This window comes from Primulina tabacum, unplaced genomic scaffold, assembly GCF_025594145.1.
Source record: "Primulina tabacum isolate GXHZ01 unplaced genomic scaffold, ASM2559414v2 Contig1250, whole genome shotgun sequence".
Classification (NCBI taxonomy): domain Eukaryota; kingdom Viridiplantae; phylum Streptophyta; class Magnoliopsida; order Lamiales; family Gesneriaceae; genus Primulina; species Primulina tabacum.
In genome coordinates this window covers 1-22,573 of record NW_027460176.1, presented here as the reverse complement: position 1 = coordinate 22,573, position 22,573 = coordinate 1, and the positions used below count along the sequence as shown (strand labels likewise).

General features: G+C 43.6%; 20 non-coding genes and 3 pseudogenes across 20 annotated transcripts; all 23 read left to right on the top strand.

Moving 5' to 3' along the window:
• The first annotated feature begins 911 nt into the window (after window positions 1-911).
• LOC142536229 (5S ribosomal RNA) lies at window positions 912-1,028 on the top strand. The gene has a single exon (XR_012818100.1). It is a non-coding gene; the product is annotated as a 5S ribosomal RNA (ribosomal RNA).
• A 2,479-nt stretch (window positions 1,029-3,507) lies between these two features.
• On the top strand, window positions 3,508-3,625 carry LOC142536231 (5S ribosomal RNA; annotated as a pseudogene).
• Window positions 3,626-4,308: 683 nt separating this feature from the next.
• On the top strand, window positions 4,309-4,427 carry LOC142536236 (5S ribosomal RNA). Its single transcript, XR_012818104.1, has one exon. It is a non-coding gene; the product is annotated as a 5S ribosomal RNA (ribosomal RNA).
• Window positions 4,428-5,112: 685 nt separating this feature from the next.
• Window positions 5,113-5,236, top strand: LOC142536221 (5S ribosomal RNA). The gene has a single exon (XR_012818092.1). It is a non-coding gene; the product is annotated as a 5S ribosomal RNA (ribosomal RNA).
• Window positions 5,237-5,921: 685 nt separating this feature from the next.
• Window positions 5,922-6,040, top strand: LOC142536235 (5S ribosomal RNA). The gene has a single exon (XR_012818103.1). It is a non-coding gene; the product is annotated as a 5S ribosomal RNA (ribosomal RNA).
• Window positions 6,041-6,723: 683 nt separating this feature from the next.
• On the top strand, window positions 6,724-6,847 carry LOC142536220 (5S ribosomal RNA). The gene has a single exon (XR_012818091.1). It is a non-coding gene; the product is annotated as a 5S ribosomal RNA (ribosomal RNA).
• A 684-nt stretch (window positions 6,848-7,531) lies between these two features.
• Window positions 7,532-7,650, top strand: LOC142536234 (5S ribosomal RNA). Its single transcript, XR_012818102.1, has one exon. It is a non-coding gene; the product is annotated as a 5S ribosomal RNA (ribosomal RNA).
• Window positions 7,651-8,335: 685 nt separating this feature from the next.
• LOC142536219 (5S ribosomal RNA) lies at window positions 8,336-8,459 on the top strand. The gene has a single exon (XR_012818090.1). It is a non-coding gene; the product is annotated as a 5S ribosomal RNA (ribosomal RNA).
• Window positions 8,460-9,143: 684 nt separating this feature from the next.
• On the top strand, window positions 9,144-9,263 carry LOC142536230 (5S ribosomal RNA). Its single transcript, XR_012818101.1, has one exon. It is a non-coding gene; the product is annotated as a 5S ribosomal RNA (ribosomal RNA).
• A 2,139-nt stretch (window positions 9,264-11,402) lies between these two features.
• On the top strand, window positions 11,403-11,521 carry LOC142536214 (5S ribosomal RNA). The gene has a single exon (XR_012818086.1). It is a non-coding gene; the product is annotated as a 5S ribosomal RNA (ribosomal RNA).
• Window positions 11,522-12,199: 678 nt separating this feature from the next.
• On the top strand, window positions 12,200-12,318 carry LOC142536217 (5S ribosomal RNA). Its single transcript, XR_012818089.1, has one exon. It is a non-coding gene; the product is annotated as a 5S ribosomal RNA (ribosomal RNA).
• A 683-nt stretch (window positions 12,319-13,001) lies between these two features.
• LOC142536228 (5S ribosomal RNA) lies at window positions 13,002-13,119 on the top strand. The gene has a single exon (XR_012818099.1). It is a non-coding gene; the product is annotated as a 5S ribosomal RNA (ribosomal RNA).
• A 673-nt stretch (window positions 13,120-13,792) lies between these two features.
• LOC142536226 (5S ribosomal RNA) lies at window positions 13,793-13,911 on the top strand. Its single transcript, XR_012818097.1, has one exon. It is a non-coding gene; the product is annotated as a 5S ribosomal RNA (ribosomal RNA).
• A 684-nt stretch (window positions 13,912-14,595) lies between these two features.
• On the top strand, window positions 14,596-14,714 carry LOC142536224 (5S ribosomal RNA). Its single transcript, XR_012818095.1, has one exon. It is a non-coding gene; the product is annotated as a 5S ribosomal RNA (ribosomal RNA).
• A 683-nt stretch (window positions 14,715-15,397) lies between these two features.
• Window positions 15,398-15,516, top strand: LOC142536225 (5S ribosomal RNA). The gene has a single exon (XR_012818096.1). It is a non-coding gene; the product is annotated as a 5S ribosomal RNA (ribosomal RNA).
• A 684-nt stretch (window positions 15,517-16,200) lies between these two features.
• Window positions 16,201-16,319, top strand: LOC142536216 (5S ribosomal RNA). Its single transcript, XR_012818088.1, has one exon. It is a non-coding gene; the product is annotated as a 5S ribosomal RNA (ribosomal RNA).
• Window positions 16,320-17,002: 683 nt separating this feature from the next.
• On the top strand, window positions 17,003-17,120 carry LOC142536227 (5S ribosomal RNA). Its single transcript, XR_012818098.1, has one exon. It is a non-coding gene; the product is annotated as a 5S ribosomal RNA (ribosomal RNA).
• Window positions 17,121-17,793: 673 nt separating this feature from the next.
• Window positions 17,794-17,912, top strand: LOC142536222 (5S ribosomal RNA). Its single transcript, XR_012818093.1, has one exon. It is a non-coding gene; the product is annotated as a 5S ribosomal RNA (ribosomal RNA).
• A 684-nt stretch (window positions 17,913-18,596) lies between these two features.
• Window positions 18,597-18,715, top strand: LOC142536223 (5S ribosomal RNA). Its single transcript, XR_012818094.1, has one exon. It is a non-coding gene; the product is annotated as a 5S ribosomal RNA (ribosomal RNA).
• Window positions 18,716-19,397: 682 nt separating this feature from the next.
• LOC142536213 (5S ribosomal RNA) lies at window positions 19,398-19,516 on the top strand. The gene has a single exon (XR_012818085.1). It is a non-coding gene; the product is annotated as a 5S ribosomal RNA (ribosomal RNA).
• A 682-nt stretch (window positions 19,517-20,198) lies between these two features.
• On the top strand, window positions 20,199-20,317 carry LOC142536215 (5S ribosomal RNA). Its single transcript, XR_012818087.1, has one exon. It is a non-coding gene; the product is annotated as a 5S ribosomal RNA (ribosomal RNA).
• Window positions 20,318-20,999: 682 nt separating this feature from the next.
• LOC142536232 (5S ribosomal RNA) lies at window positions 21,000-21,117 on the top strand (annotated as a pseudogene).
• A 683-nt stretch (window positions 21,118-21,800) lies between these two features.
• Window positions 21,801-21,914, top strand: LOC142536233 (5S ribosomal RNA; annotated as a pseudogene).
• The last annotated feature ends 659 nt before the right edge of the window (window positions 21,915-22,573 follow it).

Here is a 22,573-nt window from a genome sequence, read left to right as displayed (position 1 = left end):
GGAACGCTTAACTTCATGGTTCTGATTTGGCGAGATAGTGCCGCGTGTTGTCCATCGCCGCTCGCCCACCACACTCCGAGGGATATAAAAATAAACATCCCACTTAATGACGGTTGCGATCATACATACTAATACACTGGATCCAATCAGAACTCCGAAGTTAGCGTGCTTGGGCGAGAGCAGTACTAGGATGGGTTTCCCCCACTGGGAAGTCCTCGTGTTGCACCCCTTTTCGTGTTTTTCTATTTTTGATTTCTTGTTGACAGACGATTTTCGGCTCAAATCATCTGAATCACGATCGAAACCAGAAAATACATGTGAAATCAACGTAACTCAGGCACTGCCGGATTTGGACAAAATAGTAGCCTAGTTTGATGTAAACGGGCAAACGAACGAGACTTATTACTCCGCAATGAGCTGGCGAGATTTTAGCCCAATTCCTTCTCTAAGACCCTAATTTGCGATTTTCCGCTTTTGTTAAGCTTCTGTTTCCTCGAGAAAATCCGCTTAGGAAGTCCTAAATTCGATTCCGGTTCCATTTTATCGTATCCCAGGCATAATAATAGCTTTACATTCGCTATTTTCTTCTTCTTATTTTTTTTTCTATTTTCTGGGAACATTTAGAGATTTTTGTTGTCGTGAGCCGGTTCTGTGCGGAATGGAATGACGGAGATTACTCCGGAGACGGTTAACTAATTAAAAACAATTATTTCGACTGTTTTAGCTATAATTTATGTAAACGGTCGCGACACGAGGACTTCCCAGGGTGGTCACTCATCCTAGCTCTGCCATCTCGCCAGAACGCTTAACTTCATGGTTCTGATTGGGCGAGAGCAGTGCCGCGTGTTGTCCATTGCCGCTCGCGCCACACGTACTCGAGGGATATAGGAATAAACACCCCACTCAATGTCGGTTGCGATCATACCAGTACTAATGCACTGGATCCAGTCAGAACTCCGAAGTTAAGCGTGCTTGGGCTAGTAGTACTAGGATGGGTGACCACCTGGGAAGTCCTCGTGTTGGAACCCTTTTCGTGTTTTTCTATTTTTGATTACTTGTTCACAGACGATTTTCGGCTCAAATCATCTGAATCACGATCGGGACCAGATAAGACATGTAAAATCAACGTAGCTCGGGCTCTGCCAGATTCGGACAAAATTGTAGCCTAATTAGATTGTAAACGGGCAAACGAACGAGACTCATTACTCCGCAATGAGTTGGCAAGATTTTAGCCGAATTCCTTCTCTAAGACCCTCTAATATGCGATTTTCCGCTTCTGTTAAGCTTCTGTTTCCTCGATTAATCCGCTTAGGAAGTCCGAAATTCAATTCCGGTTCCATTTTATCTTATCCCAGGCATAATAATAACTTTAAATTCGCTATTTTTTTTTTGCTATTTTCTGGGAACATTTAGCGATTTTTGTTGTCGTGAGCCGGTTCTGTGCGGAAGGGTATGACGCAGATTACTCCGGAGACGGTTAACTCATTAAAAACAATTAGTTCGATTGTTTTCCATAATTTACGTAAACGGTCGCGACACGAGGACTTCCCAGGGAGGTCACCCATCCTAGCTCTACCATCGCGCCAGAACGCTTAACTTCATGGTTTTGATTGGGCGAGAGCATTGCTATAATGATCATGGGCCATTAGGCTGAACCAACAAGCCCTCGACCCATACCCACGCACCACTACTTGTCATGGGTCGTTAGGCATGGTCAAGCATGGGCCGATGCCTTTGTTGGTTCAGCCTAATGGCCCATGATCGTTACAAAAAAAGCGCTTTTTTTTGTAATGACATGGGCCATTAGGCTGAACCAACCAAAGGCCTCGGCCCATACCCACACACCACTACAGTTCATGGTGTTAGGATTGTCCAGCATGGGCCTCGGCCCATGCCAATGCACCGTCACTCATAGAATATCTCATCCCTGGTAATTTGTTCTTTCGCATTCCCAACACTTGAACCAGGACCTCCAGGCTTATGTACCTAGATTCCTAATGTGTTGGTACCAGTTGAGAATTTAGTCTTTTATATTATTTTAGCTCTTATGAACCATGACTCAAACCCCCGTGAACCATTTTTCAATTTTCCCAAGTTTTAAAAACCCTAATGAACCAAAATCTTCGACCCCGAGCCATCTCTTGATTTTCACGAGTTACCCCCGAACCATGTTGATCCAAAACTTGACCAAACATCCTAAAGTACCGTACTGGGCCCAAAGATCCCATGGAAAACCAGCCCAAACCAAAAACAAGCTCCATACTCCTCTACCATAAGATGGCCGAGAAATCCTTGTTGGACAAGGACTCTTGATCAAGCTTCCCTGCATCTACCAACGAACCCAGCCACTGAACCAACCTGTTGTGCACCCGCTAAGGACCCTAAGGACTCGACCTGACCCAGCCCAAGCCCCCTGGACCATGCCCACCAGCCTGCAACAAGCCCAGAAACCTGCACGCAATTCCCCTTGATTCTCCGGTGGGAGTCAATAGCCTGCTAGGACTCCTTCCCAGCCTTGAGCGGAGTCCTAGCATGGCTAGGACTCTATCCCTAACTCACCCACGACCTTGGCTAACCCCTGGAACCAGCCAAGCAAGCCCTAGCCCCTGCAACAATAAAACCTAACCCTTTTGCTCCATGACAGCAAGTTGCTGCAACAGCTTGTGTTCTATTGCATGTGTGGTGTTAGGTGATTATCTAGGACTCTAAATCCCGCGTAAAATCATGCCTTAACATAACCTATATCATGGCCGCCCGTATATACATTGTAAACGACAAAGTTTGAATCAAAATCATGCTTGGAATTTCATGGATTGCATAAAAACGAAAATAATTCAAAGTGTCACTTGTTTCCCAAAATTTTCATGCATAAAAATATAATATGATGTGATGATAGTTTGAAGGGAGAATAGGTGTGCCTATGCGTAATTTAGCACGAAAACACCGTTGATGATGACGAAGAACGGAGCAAGAACCTTGGCTAAGACTTTCCCTTGGCAATGCTCGAAAGTTTGCCTCGATTTTTAAGCATGTGTGTGCCGTGTAATCTAGGTACTTTCAGAAGAGTGGCCGTGTCCTTTTAAAGAATCGTAGGGTTATGGGAAAGGTTACATATTATATACTTAATTAAACACTAACAAGGCTTTAGGCCTAATAAGCCCCTAATTAAGCCAATAGTCTATATTATAATTAATTAAAATATTAGTAATGTTTTGGTAAAATAGTTTGGGAATTAAATAGCCGGATTGCCAAAAAGTTCGTATTTTTTTATTGAAAAACCCACACGGATAAAATTTACGTTCCGGCATATAAAATAAACATGCAAGTATCGAAATTTAAGGGACCAAAATGCAATATTTCGAAAGATTTGGGACCTAAGGGCAATTTACGAACGTTTAAGGGCTGAATCAGAATTTTCGAAATAATATAAGGATTTATTTGTTGTCCATCGCCGCCCGCGCCACACGCACTTGAGGGATATAAGAATAAACATCTCCACTCAATGTCGGATGCGATCATACCAGCACTAATGCACCGGATACCATCAGAACTCCGAAGTTAAGTGGCTTGGGCCAGAGCAGTACTAGGATGGGTGACCCCCTGGAATGTCCTTGTGATGCATCCCTTTTTGTGTTTTTCTATTTTTGATTACTTGTTGACAGACGATTTTCGGCTCAAATCATCTGAATTTCGATCGGGACCAGATAAAACATGTGAAATCAACGTAGCTCGGGCACTGCCGGATTTGGACAAAATTGTAGCCTAATTTGATTGTAAACGGGCAAACGAACGAGACTCATTACTCCGCAATGAGCTGGCGAGATTTTAGCCGAATTCCTTCTTTAAGACCCTCTAATTTGCGATTTTCCGCTTCTGTTAAGCTTCCGTTTCCTCGAGAAATCCGTTTAGCAAGTTCTAAATTCGATTTCTGTTCCATTTTATCGTATTCCAGGCATAATAATAGCTTACATTCGCTATTTTCTTCATCTTATTTTTTTTTCAATTTTCTGGGAACATTTAGCGATTTTTGTTGTCGTGAGCCGGTTTTGTGCGGAAGGGTATGACGCAGATTACTCCGGAGATGGTTAACTCATTAAAAACAATTATTTCAACAGTTTTAGCGATAATTTATGTAAAAGATCACGACACGAGGACATTTCAGGGAGGTCACCCATCCTAGCTATGGCATCGCGCCAGAACGCTTAACTTCATGGTTATGATAGGGCGAGAGCAGTGCCGCGTGTTGTCCATCGCCGCCCACTCCACACGTACTCGAGGTATATAAGAATAAACATCCCACGCAATGTCGGGTGCGATCATACCAGCACTAATGCACCGGATCCCATCAGAACTCCGAAGTTAAGCGTGCTTGGGCGAGAGCAGTACTAGGATGGGTGACCCACTGGAAAGTCCTCGTGTTGTACCCTTTTCTGTTTTGCTATTTTTGATTACTCTTGTTGACAGACGATTTTCGGCTCAAATCATCTGAATCTTGATCGGCACCAGATAAGACATGTGAAATCAACGTAGCTCGGGCTCTGCCGGATTTGGACAAATTGTAGCCTAATTTGATTGTAAATGGGCAAACGAACGAGACTCATTACTCCGCAATGAGCTGGGCGAGATTTTAGCCGAATTCCTTCTTTAAGAACCTCTAATTTGCGATTTTCCTCTTCTGTTAAGCTTCCGTTTCCTCGAGAAATCCGTTTAGGAAGTCCGAAATTCGATTTTGATTCCATTTTATCGTATCCGAGGCATAATAATAGCTTTACATTCGCTATTTTCTTCTTCTTATTTTTTTTTTCAATTTTCTGGGAACATTTAGCGATTTTTGTTGTCGTGAGCCGGTTCTGTGCGGAAGGGTATGACGCAGATTACTCCGGAAATGGTTTACTCATTAAAAACAATTATTTTTACTGTTTTAGCTATAATTTACGTAAACGTTCGCGACACGAGAACTTTCCAGGGAGGTCACCCATCCTAGCTCTGGCATCTCGCCAGAACGCTTAACTTCATGGTTCTGATTGGGCGAGAGTAGTGCCGCTTGTTGTCCATCGCCGCCCGCTCCACACGTACTCGAGGTATATAATAATAAACATCCCAATCAATGTCGGGTGCGATCATACCAGCACTAATGCACCGGATCCCATCAGAACTCCGGAGTTAAACGTGCTTGGGCGAGAGCAGTACTAGGATGGGTGACCCGACTCCCTGGGAAGTCCTTGTGTTGCACCCCTTTTCTTGTTTTTTCTATTTTTGATTACTTGTTGACAGATGATTTTCGGCTCAAATCATCTGAATCTCGATCGACACCAGATAAGACATGTGAAATCAATGTAGCTCGGGCTCTGCCGGATTTGAACAAAATTTTATGCTAATTTGATTGTAAACGGGCAAACGAACGAGACTCATTACTCCGCAATGAGCTGGCGAGATTTTAGCCGAATTCCTTCTTTAAGACCCTTTAATTTGCGATTTTCCGCTTCTGTTAAGCTTCCGTTTCCTCGAGAAATCCGTTTAGCAAGTTCTAAATTCGATTTCTGTTCCATTTTATCGTATTCCAGGCATAATAATAGCTTACATTCGCTATTTTCTTCATCTTATTTTTTTTTTCAATTTTCTGGGAACATTTAGCGATTTTTGTTGTCGTGAGCGGGTTTTGTGCGGAAGGGTATGACGCAGATTACTCCGGAGATGGTTAACTCATTAAAAACAATTATTTCAACAGTTTTAGCGATAATTTATGTAAAAGATCACGACACGAGGACATTTCAGGGAGGTCACCCATCCTAGCTATGGCATCGCGCCAGAACGCTTAACTTCATGGTTATGATAGGGCGAGAGCAGTGCCGCGTGTTGTCCATCGCCGCCCACTCCACACGTACTCGAGGTATATAAGAATAAACATCCCACGCAATGTCGGGTGCGATCATACCAGCACTAATGCACCGGATCCCATCAGAACTCCGAAGTTAAGCGTGCTTGGGCGAGAGCAGTACTAGGATGGGTGACCCACTGGAAAGTCCTCGTGTTGTACCCTTTTCTTGTTTTGCTATTTTGATTACTCTTGTTGACAGACGATTTTCGGCTCAATCATCTGAATCTTGATCGGCACCAGATAAGACATGTGAAATCAACGTAGCTCGGGCTCTGCCGGATTTGGACAAAATTGTAGCCTAATTTGATTGTAAATGGGCAAACGAACGAGACTCATTACTCCGCAATGAGCTGGCGAGATTTTAGCCGAATTCCTTCTTTAAGAACCTCTAATTGCGATTTTCCTCTTCTGTTAAGCTTCCGTTTCCTCGAGAAATCCGTTTAGGAAGTCCGAAATTCGATTTTGATTCCATTTTATCGTATCCGAGGCATAATAATAGCTTTACATTCGCTATTTTCTTCTTCTTATTTTTTTTTTCAATTTTCTGGGAACATTTAGCGATTTTTGTTGTCGTGAGCCGGTTCTGTGCGGAAGGGTATGACGCAGATTACTCCGGAAATGGTTTACCTCATTAAAAACAATTATTTTTACTGTTTTAGCTATAATTTACGTAAACGTTCGCGACACGAGAACTTTCCAGGGAGGTCACCCATCCTAGCTCTGGCATCTCGCCAGAACGCTTAACTTCATGGTTCTGATTGGGCGGAGTAGTGCCGCTTGTTGTCCATCGCCGCCCGCTCCACACGTACTCGAGGTATATAATAATAAACATCCCAATCAATGTCGGGTGCGATCATACCAGCACTAATGCACCGGATCCCATCAGAACTCCGGAGTTAAACGTGCTTGGGCGAGAGCAGTACTAGGATGGGTGACCCGACTCCCTGGGAAGTCCTTGTGTTGCACCCCTTTTCTTGTTTTTCTATTTTTGATTATTTGTTGACAGATGATTTTCGGCTCAAATCATCTGAATCTCGATCGACACCAGATAAGACATGTGAAATCAATGTAGCTCGGGCTCTGCCGGATTTGAACAAAATTTTATGCTAATTTGATTGTAACGGGCAAACGAACGAGACTCATTACTCCGCAATGAGCTGGCGAGATTTTAGCCGAATTCCTTCTTTAAGACCCTCTAATTTGCGATTTTCCGCTTCTGTTAAGCTTCCGTTTCCTCGAGAAATCCGTTTAGCAAGTTCTAAATTCGATTTCTGTTCCATTTTATCGTATTCCAGGCATAATAATAGCTTACATTCGCTATTTTCTTCATCTTATTTTTTTTTTCAATTTTCTGGGAACATTTAGCGATTTTTGTTGTCGTGAGCCGGTTTTGTGCGGAAGGGTATGACGCAGATTACTCCGGAGATGGTTAACTCATTAACAAACAATTATTTCAACAGTTTTAGCGATAATTTATGTAAAAGATCACGACACGAGGACATTTCAGGGAGGTCACCCATCCTAGCTATGGCATCGCGCCAGAACGCTTAACTTCATGGTTATGATAGGGCGAGAGCAGTGCCGCGTGTTGTCCATCGCCGCCCACTCCACACGTACTCGAGGTATATAAGAATAAACATCCCACGCAATGTCGGGTGCGATCATACCAGCACTAATGCACCGGATCCCATCAGAACTCCGAAGTTAAGCGTGCTTGGGCGAGAGCAGTACTAGGATGGGTGACCCACTGGAAAGTCCTCGTGTTGTACCCTTTTCTTGTTTTGCTATTTTGATTACTCTTGTTGACAGACGATTTTCGGCTCAAATCATCTGAATCTTGATCGGCACCAGATAAGACATGTGAAATCAACGTAGCTCGGGCTCTGCCGGATTTGGACAAAATTGTAGCCTAATTTGATTGTAAATGGGCAAACGAACGAGACTCATTACTCCGCAATGAGCTGGCGAGATTTAGCCGAATTCCTTCTTTAAGAACCTCTAATTTGCGATTTTCCTCTTCTGTTAAGCTTCCGTTTCCTCGAGACATCCGTTTAGGAAGTCCGAAATTCGATTTTGATTCCATTTTATCGTATCCGAGGCATAATAATAGCTTTACATTCGCTATTTCTTCTTCTTATTTTTTTTTTTCAATTTTCTGGGAACATTTAGCGATTTTTGTTGTCGTGAGCCGGTTCTGTGCGGAAGGGTATGACGCAGATTACTCCGGAAATGGTTTACTCATTAAAAACAATTATTTTTACTGTTTTAGCTATAATTTACGTAAACGTTCGCGACACGAGAACTTTTCCAGGGAGGTCACCCATCCTACCTCTGCCATCTCGCCAGAACGCTTAACTTCATGGTTCTGATTGGGCGAGAGTAGTGCCGCTTGTTGTCCATCGCCGCCCGCTCCACACGTACTCGAGGTATATAATAATAAACATCCCAATCAATGTCGGGTGCGATCATACCAGCACTAATGCACCGGATCCCATCAGAACTCCGGAGTTAAACGTGCTTGGGCGAGAGCAGTACTAGGATGGGTGACCCGACTCCCTGGGAAGTCCTTGTGTTGCACCCCTTTTCTTGTTTTTCTATTTTTGATTACTTGTTGACAGATGATTTTCGGCTCAAATCATCTGAATCTCGATCGACACCAGATAAGACATGTGAAATCAATGTAGCTCGGGCTCTGCCGGATTTGAACAAAATTTTATGCTAATTTGATTGTAAACGGGCAAACGAACGAGACTCATTACTCCGCAATGAGCTGGCGAGATTTTAGCCGAATTCCTTCTTTAAGAACCTCTAATTTGCGATTTTCCTCTTCTGTTAAGCTTCCGTTTCCTCGAGAAATCCGTTTAGGAAGTCCGAAATTCGATTTTGATTCCATTTTATCGTATCCGAGGCATAATAATAGCTTTACATTCGCTATTTTCTTCTTCTTATTTTTTTTTTCAATTTTCTGGGAACATTTAGCGATTTTTGTTGTCGTGAGCCGGTTCTGTGCGGAAGGGTATGACGCAGATTACTCCGGAAATGGTTTACTCATTAAAACAATTATTTTTACTGTTTTAGCAATAATTTACGTAAACGTTCGCGACACGAGAACTTTCCAGGGAGGTCACCCATCCTAGCTCTGGCATCTCGCCAGAACGCTTAACTTCATGGTTCTGATTGGGCGAGAGCAGTGCCGCGTGTTGTCCATTGCCGCCCGCGCCACACATACTCGAGGGATATAAGAATAAACATCCCACTCAATGTCGGGTGCGATCATACCAGCACTAATGCACCCGGATCCCATCAGAACTCTGAAGTTAAGCTTGCTTGGGTGAGACCAGTACTTGGATGGGTGACCCACTAGGCAGTCCTCGTGTTGCACCCCTTTTCGTGTTTTTCTATTTTTGATTACTTGTTGACAGACGATTTTCGGCTCAAATCATCTGAATCTGGATCAGGACCAGATAAGACATGTGAAATCAACGTAGCTCGGGCACTGCCGGATTGGGACCAAAATTGTAGGCTAATTCGATTGTAAACGGGCAAACGAACGAGTCTCATTACTCCGCAATGAGTTGGAGAGATTTTAGCTGAATTCCTTCTCTAAGACCCTCTAATTTGCGATTTTCCGCTTCGGTTAAGCTTCCGTTTCCTCGAGAAATCTTTTTAGGAATTCCGAAATTCGATTCCGGTTCCATTTTATCGTATCCCAGGCATAATAATAGCTTTACATTCGCGACTTTTTTTCTTCTTAATTTTTTTCTATTTTCTGGGAACATTTAGCGATTTTTGTTGTCGTGAGCCGGTTTTGTGCGGAAGGTTATGACGCAGATTACTCCGGAGATGGTTAACTCATTAAAAACAATTATTTCAACAGTTTTAGCGATAATTTATGTAAACGGTCACGACATGAGGACTTTCCAGGGAGGTCACCCATCCTAGCTCTGCCATCGCGCCAGGACGCTTAACTTCATGGTTCTGATTGGGCGAGAGCAGTGCCGCGTGTTGTCCATCGCCCCTCGATGGGTGACCCCCTGGGAAGTCCTCGTGATGCACCCATTTTTTTTTTCTATTTTTGATTACTTGTTGAAAGACGATTTTGGGCTCAAATCATCTGAATCACGATCGGGACCAGATAAGACATGTGAAATCAACGTAGCTCGGGCACTGCCGGATTTTGGACAAAATTGTAGCCTAATTTGATTGTAAACGGGCAAACGAACGAGACTCATTACTCCGCAATGAGCTGGAGAGATTTTTGCCGAATTCCTTCTCTAAGACCCTCTAATTGCGAATTTCCGCTTCTGTTAAGCTCCCGTTTCCTCGATAAATCCGTTTAGAAAGTCCGAAATTCGATTTTGGTTTCATTTTATCATATCTCAGGCATAATAATAGCTTTACATTCGCTATTTTCTTCTTCTTATTTTTTTTCTATTTTATGTGAACATTTAGCGATTTTTGTTGTTGTGAGCCGGTTCTGTGCGGAAGGGTATGACGCAGATTACTCCGGAGAAGGTTGACTATTTAAAAACAATTATTTCGACTATTTTAGCTATAATTTAAGTAAACGGTCGCGACACGAGGGTTTCCCAGGGAGGTCACCCATCCTAGCTCTGCCATCGCGCCAGAACGCATAACTTCATGGTTATGATTGGGCGAGAGCAGTGCCGCGTGTTGTCCATCGCCGCCCGCTCCACACGTACTCGAGGGATATAAGAATAAACATCCCACACAATGTCGGGTGCGATCATACCAGCACTAATGCACCGGATCCCATCAGAACTCCGAACTTAAGCGTGCTAGAATGGGTGACCGCCTTGGAAGTCCTCGTGTTGCACCCCTTTTCGTGTTTTTCTATTTTTGATTACTTGTTGACAGATGATTTTCGGCTCAAATAATCTGTATCACGATCGGGACCAGATAAGACATGTGAAATCACGTAGCTCGGGCACTGCCGGATTTGGACAAAATTGAAGCCTAATTTGATTGTAAACGGGGAAAACGAACGAGACTCATTACTCCGCAAGGAGCAGGCGAGATTTTAGCCGAATTCCTTCTCTAAGACCCTCTAATTTGCGATTTTCCGCTTCTGTTAAGCTTCCATTTCCTCGAGAAATCCGCTTAGCAAGTTCTAAATACGATTTCTGTTCCATTTTATCGTATTAGAGGCATAATAATAGCTTTACATTTGCTATTTTTTCTTCTCAATTTTTTTTTCTATTTTCTTGGAACATTTAGCGATTTTTGTTGTCTTGAGCAGTTTCTGTGCGGAAGGGTATGACGCATATTACTCCGGAGACGGTTGACTCATTAAAAACAATTATTTTGACTGTTTATCTATAATTTACGTAAACGGTCGCGACACGAGGATTTCCCAGGGAGGTCACCCATCCTAGCCCTGCCATCGCGCCAGAACGCTTAACTTCATGGTTCTGATTGGGCGAGAGCAGTGCCGCATGTTGTACATCGCCGCCTGCTCCACACGTACTCGAGGGATATAAGAATAAATATCCCACTCAATGTCGGGTGCGATCATACCAGCACTAATGCACCAGATCCCACCAGAACTCCGAAGTTAAGCGTGCTTGGGCGAGAGCAGTACTAGAATGGGTGACCCCCTTGGAAGTCCTCGTGTTGCACCCCTTTTCGTGTTTTTCTATTTTTGATTACTTGTTGACAGATGATTTTCGGCTCAAATCATCTGAATCACGATCGGGACCAGATAAGACATGTGAAATCAACGTAGCTCGGGCATTGCCGGATTTTGACAAAATTGTGGGCTAATTTGATTGTAAACGGGCAAACGAACGAGACTCATTACTCAGCAATGAGCTGGCGAGATTTTAGCCGAATTCTTTCTCTAAGACCCTCTAATTTGCGATTTTCCGCTTTTGTTAAGCTTCTGTTTCCTCGAGAAATCCGCTTAGGAAGTCCGAAATTCGATTCCGGTTCCATTTTATCGTATTCCAGGCATAATAATAGCTTTACATTCGCTATTTTCTTCTTCTAATTTTTTTCTATTTTCTGAGAACATTTAGCGATTTTGTTGTCTTGAGCAGGATCTGTGCGGAAGGGTGACGCATATTACTCCGGAGACGGTTAACTCATTAAAAAAATTATTTCGACAGTTTTATCCATAATTTACGTAAACGGTCGCGACACAAGGACTTCCCAGGGAGGTCACCCACCCAAGCTCTGGCATCGCACCAGAACGCTTAACTTCATGGTTCTGATTGGGCGAGAACAGCGTCGCGTGTTGTCCATCGCCTCCCGCTCCACACGTACTCGAGGGATATAAGAATAAACATCTCACTAAATGTCGGGTGCGATCATACCAGCACTAATGCACCGGATCCCATCGGAACTCCGAGGTTAAGCGTGCTTGGGCGATAGCAGTACTAGGACGGGTGACCCCCTTGGAAGTCCTCGTGTTGCACCCCTTTTCGTATTTTTCTATTTTTGATTACTTGTTGACAGACGATTTTCGGCTCAAATCATCTGAATCACGATCGGGACAAGATAAGACATGTGAAATCAACGTAGCTCGGGCACTGCCGGATTCTGAAAAATTGTAGCCTAATTTGATTGTAAACGAGCAAACGAACGAGACTCATTACTCCGCAATGAGCTGGCGAGATTTTATCCGAATTCTTTTTCTAAGACACTCTAATTTGCGATTTTCCGCTTCTATTAAGCTTCGGTTTTCTCGTGAAATCCGTTTAGAAAGTTCGAAATTCGATTCCGGTTCCATTTTATCGTATCCCAGGCATAATAATAGCTTTACATTCGCTCTTTTCTTCTTCTTATTTTTTTTTCTATTTTCTGGGAACATTTAGCGATTTTTGTTTTCGTGAGCCGGTTCTATCCGGAAGTGTATGAAGCAGATTACTCCGGAGACGGTTGACTCATTAAAAACAATTATTTCGACTGTTTTAGCTATAATTTACGTAAACGGTCGCGACACGAGGACTTCCAAGGGAGGTCATTCATCCTAGCTCTGCCATCGCGCCAGAACGCTTAACTTCATGGTTCTGATTGGGCGAGAGCAGTGCCGCGTGTTGTCCATCGCCGCCTGCTCCACACGTACTCGAAGGGTATAAGAATAAACATCCCACTCAATGACGGGTGCGATCATACCAGAACTAATGCACCGGATCCCATCGAACTCCGAAGTTAAGCGTGCTTGGGCGATAGCAGTATTAGGATGGGTGACCCCCTTGGAAGTCCTCGTGTTGCATCCCTTTTCGTGTTTTTCTATTTTTGGTTACATGTTGACAGACGATTTTCGGCTCAAATCATCTGAATCACGATCGGGACCAGATAAGACATGTGAAATCAACGTAGCTCGGGCACTGCCAGATTTGGACAAAATTGTAGGCTAATTTGATTGTAAACGTGCAAACGAACGAGACTCATTACTGCGCAATGAGGCGGCGAGATTTTATCCGAATTCCTTTTCTAAGACCCTGTAATTTGCGATTTATTGCTTCTGTTTCCTCGAGAAATCCACTTAGGAAGTTTGAAATTCGATTCTGGTTCCATTTTATCGTATCTCATGCATAATAATAGCTTTACATTCGATATTTTCTTCTTCCCATTTTTTTTCTATTTTTTGGGAATATTTAGCGATTTTTGTTGTCATGAGCCAGTTCTGTGCGGAAGGGTATGACGCAGATTACTCCGGAGACGGTTAACTCATTAAAAACAATTATTTCGACTGTTTTATCCATAATTTCCTTAAACGGTCGCGACACGAGGACTTCTCAAGGAGGTCACCCATCCTAGCTCTGCCATCGCGCCAGAACGCTTAACTTCATGGTTCTGATTGGGCGAGAGCAGTGCCGCGTGTTGTCCATCGCCGCCCGCTCCACACGTACTCGAGGGCATATAAGAATAAACATCCCACTCAATGTCGGCAGCGATCATACCAGCACTAATGCACCGGATCCCATCAGAACTCCGAAGTTAAGCGTGCTTGGGCGAGACCAGTACTAGAAGGGGCGACTCCCTAGGAAGTCCTCGTGTTGCACCTCTTTTCGTGTTTTTCTATTTTTGATTATTTGTTGACAGACGATTTTCGGCTCAAATCATCTGAATCTCGATCGGGACCAGATAAGACATGTGAAACCAACGTAGCTCGGGCACTGACGGATTTGGACAAAATTGTAGGCTAATTTGATTGTAAACGGGCAAACGAACGAGACTCATTGTTTCGCAATGAGCTGGCAAGATTTTAGCCGAATTCCTTCTTAAAGACCCTCTAATTTCCGATTTACCGCTTCTCTTAAGCTTCCGTTTCCTCGAAAAAATCCACTTAGGAAGTTTGAAATTCGATTCCAGTTTCTTTTTATCATATCCCAGGCATAATAATAGCTTTAGATTCGCTATTTTCTTCTTCTTAATTTTTTTCTATTTTTTGGGAACATTTATCGATTTATGTTGTTGTGAGCCGGTTCTGTGCGGAAGGGTATGACGCAGATTACTCCAGAGACGGTTAACTCATTAAAAACAATTATTTCGACTGTTTTAGCCATAATTTACGTAAACGGTCGCGACACGAGGACTTACCAGGGTGGTCACCCATCCTAGCTCTGCCATCGCGCCAGAACGCTTAACTTCATGGTTCTGATTGGGCGAGAGCAGTGCCGCGTTTTGTCCATCGCCGCCCGCTCCACACGTACTCGTGGGATATAAGAATAAACATCCTAATCAATATCGTGTGCGATCAAAACAGCACTAATGCATCGGATCCCATCAGAACTCCGAAGTTAAGCTTGCTTGGGCGAGAGCAGTACTAGGATGGGTGACCCCCAGGGAAGTCCTCGTGTTGCACCCCTTTTCGTGTTTTTCTATTTTTGATTACTTGTTGACAGACGATTTTCGACTCAAATCATCTGAATCTCGATGGGGATCAGATAAGACATGTGAAATCAGCGTAGCTCGGGTACTGCCGGATTTGGACTAAATTGTAGGCTAATTTAATTGTAAACGGGCAAACGGACGAGACTTATTACTCCGCAAAGTCTTGGCAAGATTTTAGCTAAATTCCTTCTCTAAGTCCCTCTAATTTGCGATTTAACGCTTCTGTTAAGGTTCCGTTTACTCAAGAAATCCGCTTAGATAGTTCGAAATTCGATTCCGGTTCCATTTTATCGTATCCCAGGCATAATAATAGCTTTACATTCGTTATTTCCTTCTTCTTATTTTTTTTCTATTTTCTGGGAACATTTATCGATTTTTGTTGTCGTGAGCCGGTTCTGTGCGGAAGGGTATGACGCAGATTACTCCGGAGACGGTTAACTCATTAAAAACAATTATTTCGACTGTTTTATCCATAATTTACGTAAACGGTCGCGACACGAGGTCTTCCCAGGGAGGTCAGCCATCCTACCTCTGCCATCGCGCCAGAACGCTTAACTTCATGGTTATGATTGGGCGAGAGCAGTGCCGCGTTTTGTCCATCGCCGCCCCCTCCACAAGTACTCGAGGGATATAAGAATAAACATCCCACGCAATGTCGGGTGCGATCATACCAGCACTAATGCACCGGATCCCATCAGAACTCCGAAGTTAAGCGTGCTTGGGCGAGAGCAGTACTAGGATGGGTGACCCATTGGAAAGTCCTCGTGTTGCACCCTTTTCGTGTTTTTCTATTTTTGATTACTTGTTGACAGACGATTTTCGGCTCAAATCATCTGAATCTCGATCGAGACCAGATAAGAAATGTGAAATGAAAGTAGCTCGGGCACTGCTGGATTTGGACAAAATTGTAGGCTAATTTGATTGTAAACGAGCAAACGGACGAGACTCATTACTACGCAATGAGCTGACGAGATTTTAGCAGAATTCCTTCTCTAAGACCCTCTAATTTGCGATTTAACGCTTCTGTTAAGCTTTCGTTTCCTCGAGAAATCCGCTTAGGAAGTTCGAAATTCGTTCCCGGTTCCATTTTATCGTAACCCAGGCATAATAATAGCTTTACATTCGTTATTTCCTTCTTCTTATTTTTTTTTTCTATTTTCTGCGAACATTTATCGATTTTTGTTGTCGTGAGCCGGTTCTGTGCGGAAGGGTATGACGCAGATTACTCCGGAGACGGTTAACTCATTAAAAACAATTATATCGACTGTTTTATCCATAATTTACGTAAACAATCGCGACACGAGGTCTTCCCAGGGAGGTCACCCATCCTAGCTCTGCCATTGCGCCAGAACGCTTAACTTCAAGGTTATGATTGGGCGAGAGCAGTGCCGCGTGTTGTCCATCGCCGCCCGCTCCACACGTACTCGAGGGATATAAGAATAAACATCCCACTCAATGTCGGGTGCGATCATACCAGCACTAATGCACCGGATCCCATCAGAATTCCGAAGTTATGCGTTCTTGGGCGAGAGCAGTACTAGGTTGGGTGACCCCCTGGGAAGTCCTCGTGTTGCACCCCTTTTCGTGTTTTTCTATTTTTGATTACTTGTTGACAGACGATTTTCGGCTCAAATCATCTGAATCACGATCGGGACCAGATAAGACATGTGAAATCAACGTAGCTCGGGCACTGCCGGATTCTGAAAAATTGTAGCCTAATTTGATTGTAAACGAGCAAACGAACGAGACTCATTACTCCGCAATGAGCTGGCGAGATTTTAGCCGAATTCTTTCTCTAAGACACTCTAATTTGCGATTTTCCGCTTCTATTAAGCTTCGGTTTTCTCGAGAAATCCGTTTAGAAAGTTCGAAATTCGATTCCGGTTCCATTTTATCGTATCCCAGGCATAATAATAGCTTTACATTCGCTCTTTTCTTCTTCTTATTTTTTTTTCTATTTTCTAGGAACATTTAGCGATTTTTGTTGTCGTGAGCCGGTTCTATCCGGAAGTGTATGAAGCAGATTACTCCGGAGACGGTTGACTCATTAAAAACAATTATTTCGACTGTTTTAGCTATAATTTACGTAAACGGTCGCGACACGAGGACTTCCAAGGGAGGTCATTCATCCTAGCTCTGCCATCGCGCCAGAACGCTTAACTTCATGGTTCTGATTGGGCGAGAGCAGTGCCGCGTGTTGTCCATCGCCGCCTGCTCCACACGTACTCGAAGGGTATAAGAATAAACATCCCACTCAATGTCGGGTGCGATCATACCAGAACTAATGCACCGGATCCCATCGAACTCCGAAGTTAAGCGTGCTTGGGCGATAGCAGTATTAGGATGGGTGACCCCCTTGGAAGTCCTCGTGTTGCATCCCTTTTCGTGTTTTTCTATTTTTGGTTACATGTTGACAGACGATTTTCGGCTCAAATCATCTGAATCACGATCGGGACCAGATAAGACATGTGAAATCAACGTAGCTCGGGCACTGCCAGATTTGGACAAAATTGTAGGCTAATTTGATTGTAAACGTGCAAACGAACGAGGCTCATTACTGCGCAATGAGGCGGCGAGATTTTATCCGAATTCCTTTTCTAAGACCCTGTAATTTGCGATTTACCGCTTCTGTTTCCTCGAGAAATCCACTTAGGAAGTTTGAAATTCGATTCTGGTTCCATTTTATCGTATCTCATGCATAATAATAGCTTTACATTCGATATTTTCTTCTTCCCATTTTTTTTCTATTTTTTGGGAATATTTAGCGATTTTTGTTGTCATGAGCCAGTTCTGTGCGGAAGGGTATGACGCAGATTACTCCGGAGACGGTTAACTCATTAAAAACAATTATTTCGACTGTTTTATCCATAATTTCCTTAAACGGTCGCGACACGAGGACTTCTCAAGGAGGTCACCCATCCTAGCTCTGCCATCGCGCCAGAACGCTTAACTTCATGGTTCTGATTGGGCGAGAGCAGTGCCGCGTGTTGTCCATCGCCGCCCGCTCCACACGTACTCGAGGGCATATAAGAATAAACATCCCACTCAATGTCGGCAGCGATCATACCAGCACTAATGCACCGGATCCCATCAGAACTCCGAAGTTAAGCGTGCTTGGGCGAGACCAGTACTAGAAGGGGCGACTCCCTGGGAAGTCCTCGTGTTGCACCTCTTTTCGTGTTTTTCTATTTTTGATTATTTGTTGACAGACGATTTTCGGCTCAAATCATCTGAATCTCGATCGGGACCAGATAAGACATGTGAAACCAACGTAGCTCGGGCACTGACGGATTTGGACAAAATTGTAGGCTAATTTGATTGTAAACGGGCAAACGAACGAGACTCATTGTTTCGCAATGAGCTGGCAAGATTTTAGCCGAATTCCTTCTTAAAGACCCTCTAATTTCCGATTTACCGCTTCTCTTAAGCTTTCCGTTTCCTCGAAAAAATCCACTTAGGAAGTTTGAAATTCGATTCCAGTTTCTTTTTATCATATCCCAGGCATAATAATAGCTTTAGATTCGCTATTTTCTTCTTCTTAATTTTTTTCTATTTTTTGGGAACATTATCGATTTATGTTGTTGTGAGCCGGTTCTGTGCGGAAGGGTATGACGCAGATTACTCCAGAGACGGTTAACTCATTAAAAACAATTATTTCGACTGTTTTAGCCATAATTTACGTAAACGGTCGCGACACGAGGACTTACCAGGGTGGTCACCCATCCTAGCTCTGCCATCGCGCCAGAACGCTTAACTTCATGGTTCTGATTGGGCGAGAGCAGTGCCGCGTTTTGTCCATCGCCGCCCGCTCCACACGTACTCGTGGGATATAAGAATAAACATCCTAATCAATATCGTGTGCGATCAAAACAGCACTAATGCATCGGATCCCATCAGAACTCCGAAGTTAAGCTTGCTTGGGCGAGAGCAGTACTAGGATGGGTGACCCCCAGGGAAGTCCTCGTGTTGCACCCCTTTTCGTGTTTTTCTATTTTTGATTACTTGTTGACAGACGATTTTCGACTCAAATCATCTGAATCTCGATGGGGATCAGATAAGACATGTGAAATCAGCGTAGCTCGGGTACTGCCGGATTTGGACTAAATTGTAGGCTAATTTGATTGTAAACGGGCAAACGGACGAGACTTATTACTCCGCAAAGTCTTGGCAAGATTTTAGCTAAATTCCTTCTCTAAGTCCCTCTAATTTGCGATTTAACGCTTCTGTTATGGTTCCGTTTACTCGAGAAATCCGCTTAGATAGTTCGAAATTCGATTCCGGTTCCATTTTATCGTATCCCAGGCATAATAATAGCTTTACATTCGTTATTTCCTTCTTCTTATTTTTTTTCTATTTTCTGGGAACATTTATCGATTTTTGTTGTCGTGAGCCGGTTCTGTGCGGAAGGGTATGACGCAGATTACTCCGAGACGGTTAACTCATTAAAAACAATTATTTCGACTGTTTTATCCATAATTTACGTAAACGGTCGCGACACGAGGTCTTCCCAGGGAGGTCAGCCATCCTACCTCTGCCATCGCGCCAGAACGCTTAACTTCATGGTTATGATTGGGCGAGAGCAGTGCCGCGTTTTGTCCATCGCCGCCCCCTCCACAAGTACTCGAGGGATATAAGAATAAACATCCCACGCAATGTCGGGTGCGATCATACCAGCACTAATGCACCGGATCCCATCAGAACTCCGAAGTTAAGCGTGCTTGGGCGAGAGCAGTACTAGGATGGGTGACCCATTGGAAAGTCCTCGTGTTGCACCCTTTTCGTGTTTTTCTATTTTTGATTACTTGTTGACAGACGATTTTCGGCTCAAATCATCTGAATCTCGATCGAGACCAGATAAGAAATGTGAAATGAAAGTAGCTCGGGCACTGCTGGATTTGGACAAAATTGTAGGCTAATTTGATTGTAAACGAGCAAACGGACGAGACTCATTACTACGCAATGAGCTGACGAGATTTTAGCAGAATTCCTTCTCTAAGACCCTCTAATTTGCGATTTAACGCTTCTGTTAAGCTTTCGTTTCCTCGAGAAATCCGCTTAGGAAGTTCGAAATTCGTTCCCGGTTCCATTTTATCGTAACCCAGGCATAATAATAGCTTACATTCGTTATTTCCTTCTTCTTATTTTTTTTTTCTATTTTCTGCGAACATTTATCGATTTTTGTTGTCGTGAGCCGGTTCTGTGCGGAAGGGTATGACGCAGATTACTCCGGAGACGGTTAACTCATTAAAAACAATTATATCGACTGTTTTATCCATAATTACGTAAACAATCGCGACACGAGGTCTTCCCAGGGAGGTCACCCATCCTAGCTCTGCCATTGCGCCAGAACGCTTAACTTCAAGGTTATGATTGGGCGAGAGCAGTGCCGCGTGTTGTCCATCGCCGCCCGCTCCACACGTACTCGAGGGATATAAGAATAAACATCCCACTCAATGTCGGGTGCGATCATACCAGCACTAATGCACCGGATCCCATCAGAATTCCGAAGTTATGCGTTCTTGGGCGAGAGCAGTACTAGGTTGGGTGACCCCCTGGGAAGTCCTCGTGTTGCACCCCTTTTCGTGTTTTTCTATTTTTGATTACTTGTTGACAGACGATTTTCAGCTCAAATCATCTGAATCTCGATCGGGACCAGATAAGACATGTGGAATGAACGTAGCTCGGGCACTGCCGGATTTGGACAAAATTTTAGGCTAATTTGATTATAAACGGGCAAACGGACGAGAATCATTGCTACGCAATGAGCTGACGAGATTTTAGCCGAATTCCTTCTCTAAGACACTCTAATTTGCGATATACCGCTTCTGTTAAGTTTCGTTTCCTCGAGAAATCCGCGTAGAAAGTTCGAAATTCGATTCCGGTTCCATTTTATCGTATCCCAGGCATAATAATAGCTTTACAATTGTTATTTTTTTCTTCTTATTTTTTTTCTATTTTCTGGGAACATTTATCGATTTTTGTTGTCGTGAGCCGGTTCTGTGCGGAAGGGTATGACGCAGATTACTCCAGAGACTGTTAACTCATTAAAAACAATTATTTCGACTGTTTTATCCATAATTTACGTAAACGGTCGCGACACGAGGTCTTCCCAGGGAGGTCACCCATCCTACCTCTGCCATCGCGCCAGAACACTTAACTTCATGGTTATGATTGGGCGAGAGCAGTGCCGCGTGTTGTCCATCGCCGCCCTCTCCACACGTACTCGAGAGATATAAGAATAAACATCCCACTCAATATCGGGTGCGATCATACCAGCACTAGTGCACCGGATCCCATCAGAACTCCGAAGTTAAGTGTGCTTGGGCGGAGAGCAGGACTAGGATGGGTGCCTATGAAAAGTCCTCGTGTTGCACCCCTTTTTCGTTTTTTTTTCTATTTTTGATTACTTGTTGACAGACGATTTTCGGCTCAAATCATCTGAATCTCGATCGGGGACCATATAAGACATGTGAAATGAAAGTAGCTCGGGCACTGCTGGATTTGGACAAAATTGTAGGCTAATTTGATTGTAAACGGGCAAACGGACGAGACTCATTACTACGCAATAAGCTGACGAGATTTTAGCCGAATTCCTTCTTTAAGACCCTCTAATTTGCGATTTACCGCTTCTATTAAGTTTTCGTTTCCTCGAGAAATCCGCTTAGGAAGTTCGAAATTCGATTCCGGTTCCATTTTATCGTATCCCAGGCATAATAATAGCTTTACATTCGTTATTTATTTCTTCTTATTTTTTTTCTTTTTTCTGGGAACATTTATCGATTTATGTTGTCGTGAGCCGGTTATGAGCGTAAGGGTATGACGCAGATTACTCCGGAGACGGTTAACTCATTAAAAAAAATTATTTCGACTTTTTTATCCATAACTTACGTAAACGGTCGCGACACGAGGTCTTTCCAGGGGTCACCTCCTAGCTCTGCCATTCTCGCCAGAATGCTTAACTTCATGGTATGATTGGGCGAGAGCAGTGCCGGTGTTGTCAATCGCCCGCTCGCTCCCACGTACTCGAGGGATATAAGAATAATTCATCCCACTCAATATCGTGTGCGATCTACCAGCACTAATGCAACGGATCCATCAGAACTCCGAAGTTAAGCGTGCTTTGGCGAGAGCAGTACTAGGATGGATGACCCCGGGAAGTCTCGTGTTGCCCCCCTTTCGTGTTTTTTCTATGTTTGATTACTTGTTGACAGACGATTTTCGGCTCAAATCATCTGAATCTCGATCGGGACAATATAAGACATGTGAAATGAAAGTAGCTCGGGCAATGCCGGATTTGGACAAAATTGTAGGCTAATTTGATTGTAAACGGGGCAAACGACGAGACTCATTACTACGCAATAAGCTGATGAGATTTTAGCCGAATTTTCTCTAAGACCCACTAATTTTCGATTTACCGCTTCAATTAAGTTTTCGTTTCCTCGAGAAATCCGCTTAGGAAGTTCGAAATTCGATTCCGGTTCCATTTATCGTATCCCAGGCATAATAATAGCTTTACATTCGTTATTCTCTTTTATTTTTTTTCTTTTTCTGGGAACATTTATCGATTTTGTTTTCGTGAGCCGGTTCTGTGCGGTAGGGTATGACGCAGATTACTCCGGAGACGATTAAACTCATAAAAAACTATTTCGACTGTTTTATCCATAATTTACGTAAACGGTCGCGACACGGATCTTCCCTGGGTGGTCACCCATCCTAGCTCTGCCATCGCGCCAGAACGCTTAACTTCATGGTTATGATTGGGCGCGAGCAGTGCCGGTGTTGTCCATCGCCGCCCGCTCCACATGTGCTCGAGGGATATAAGAATAAACATCC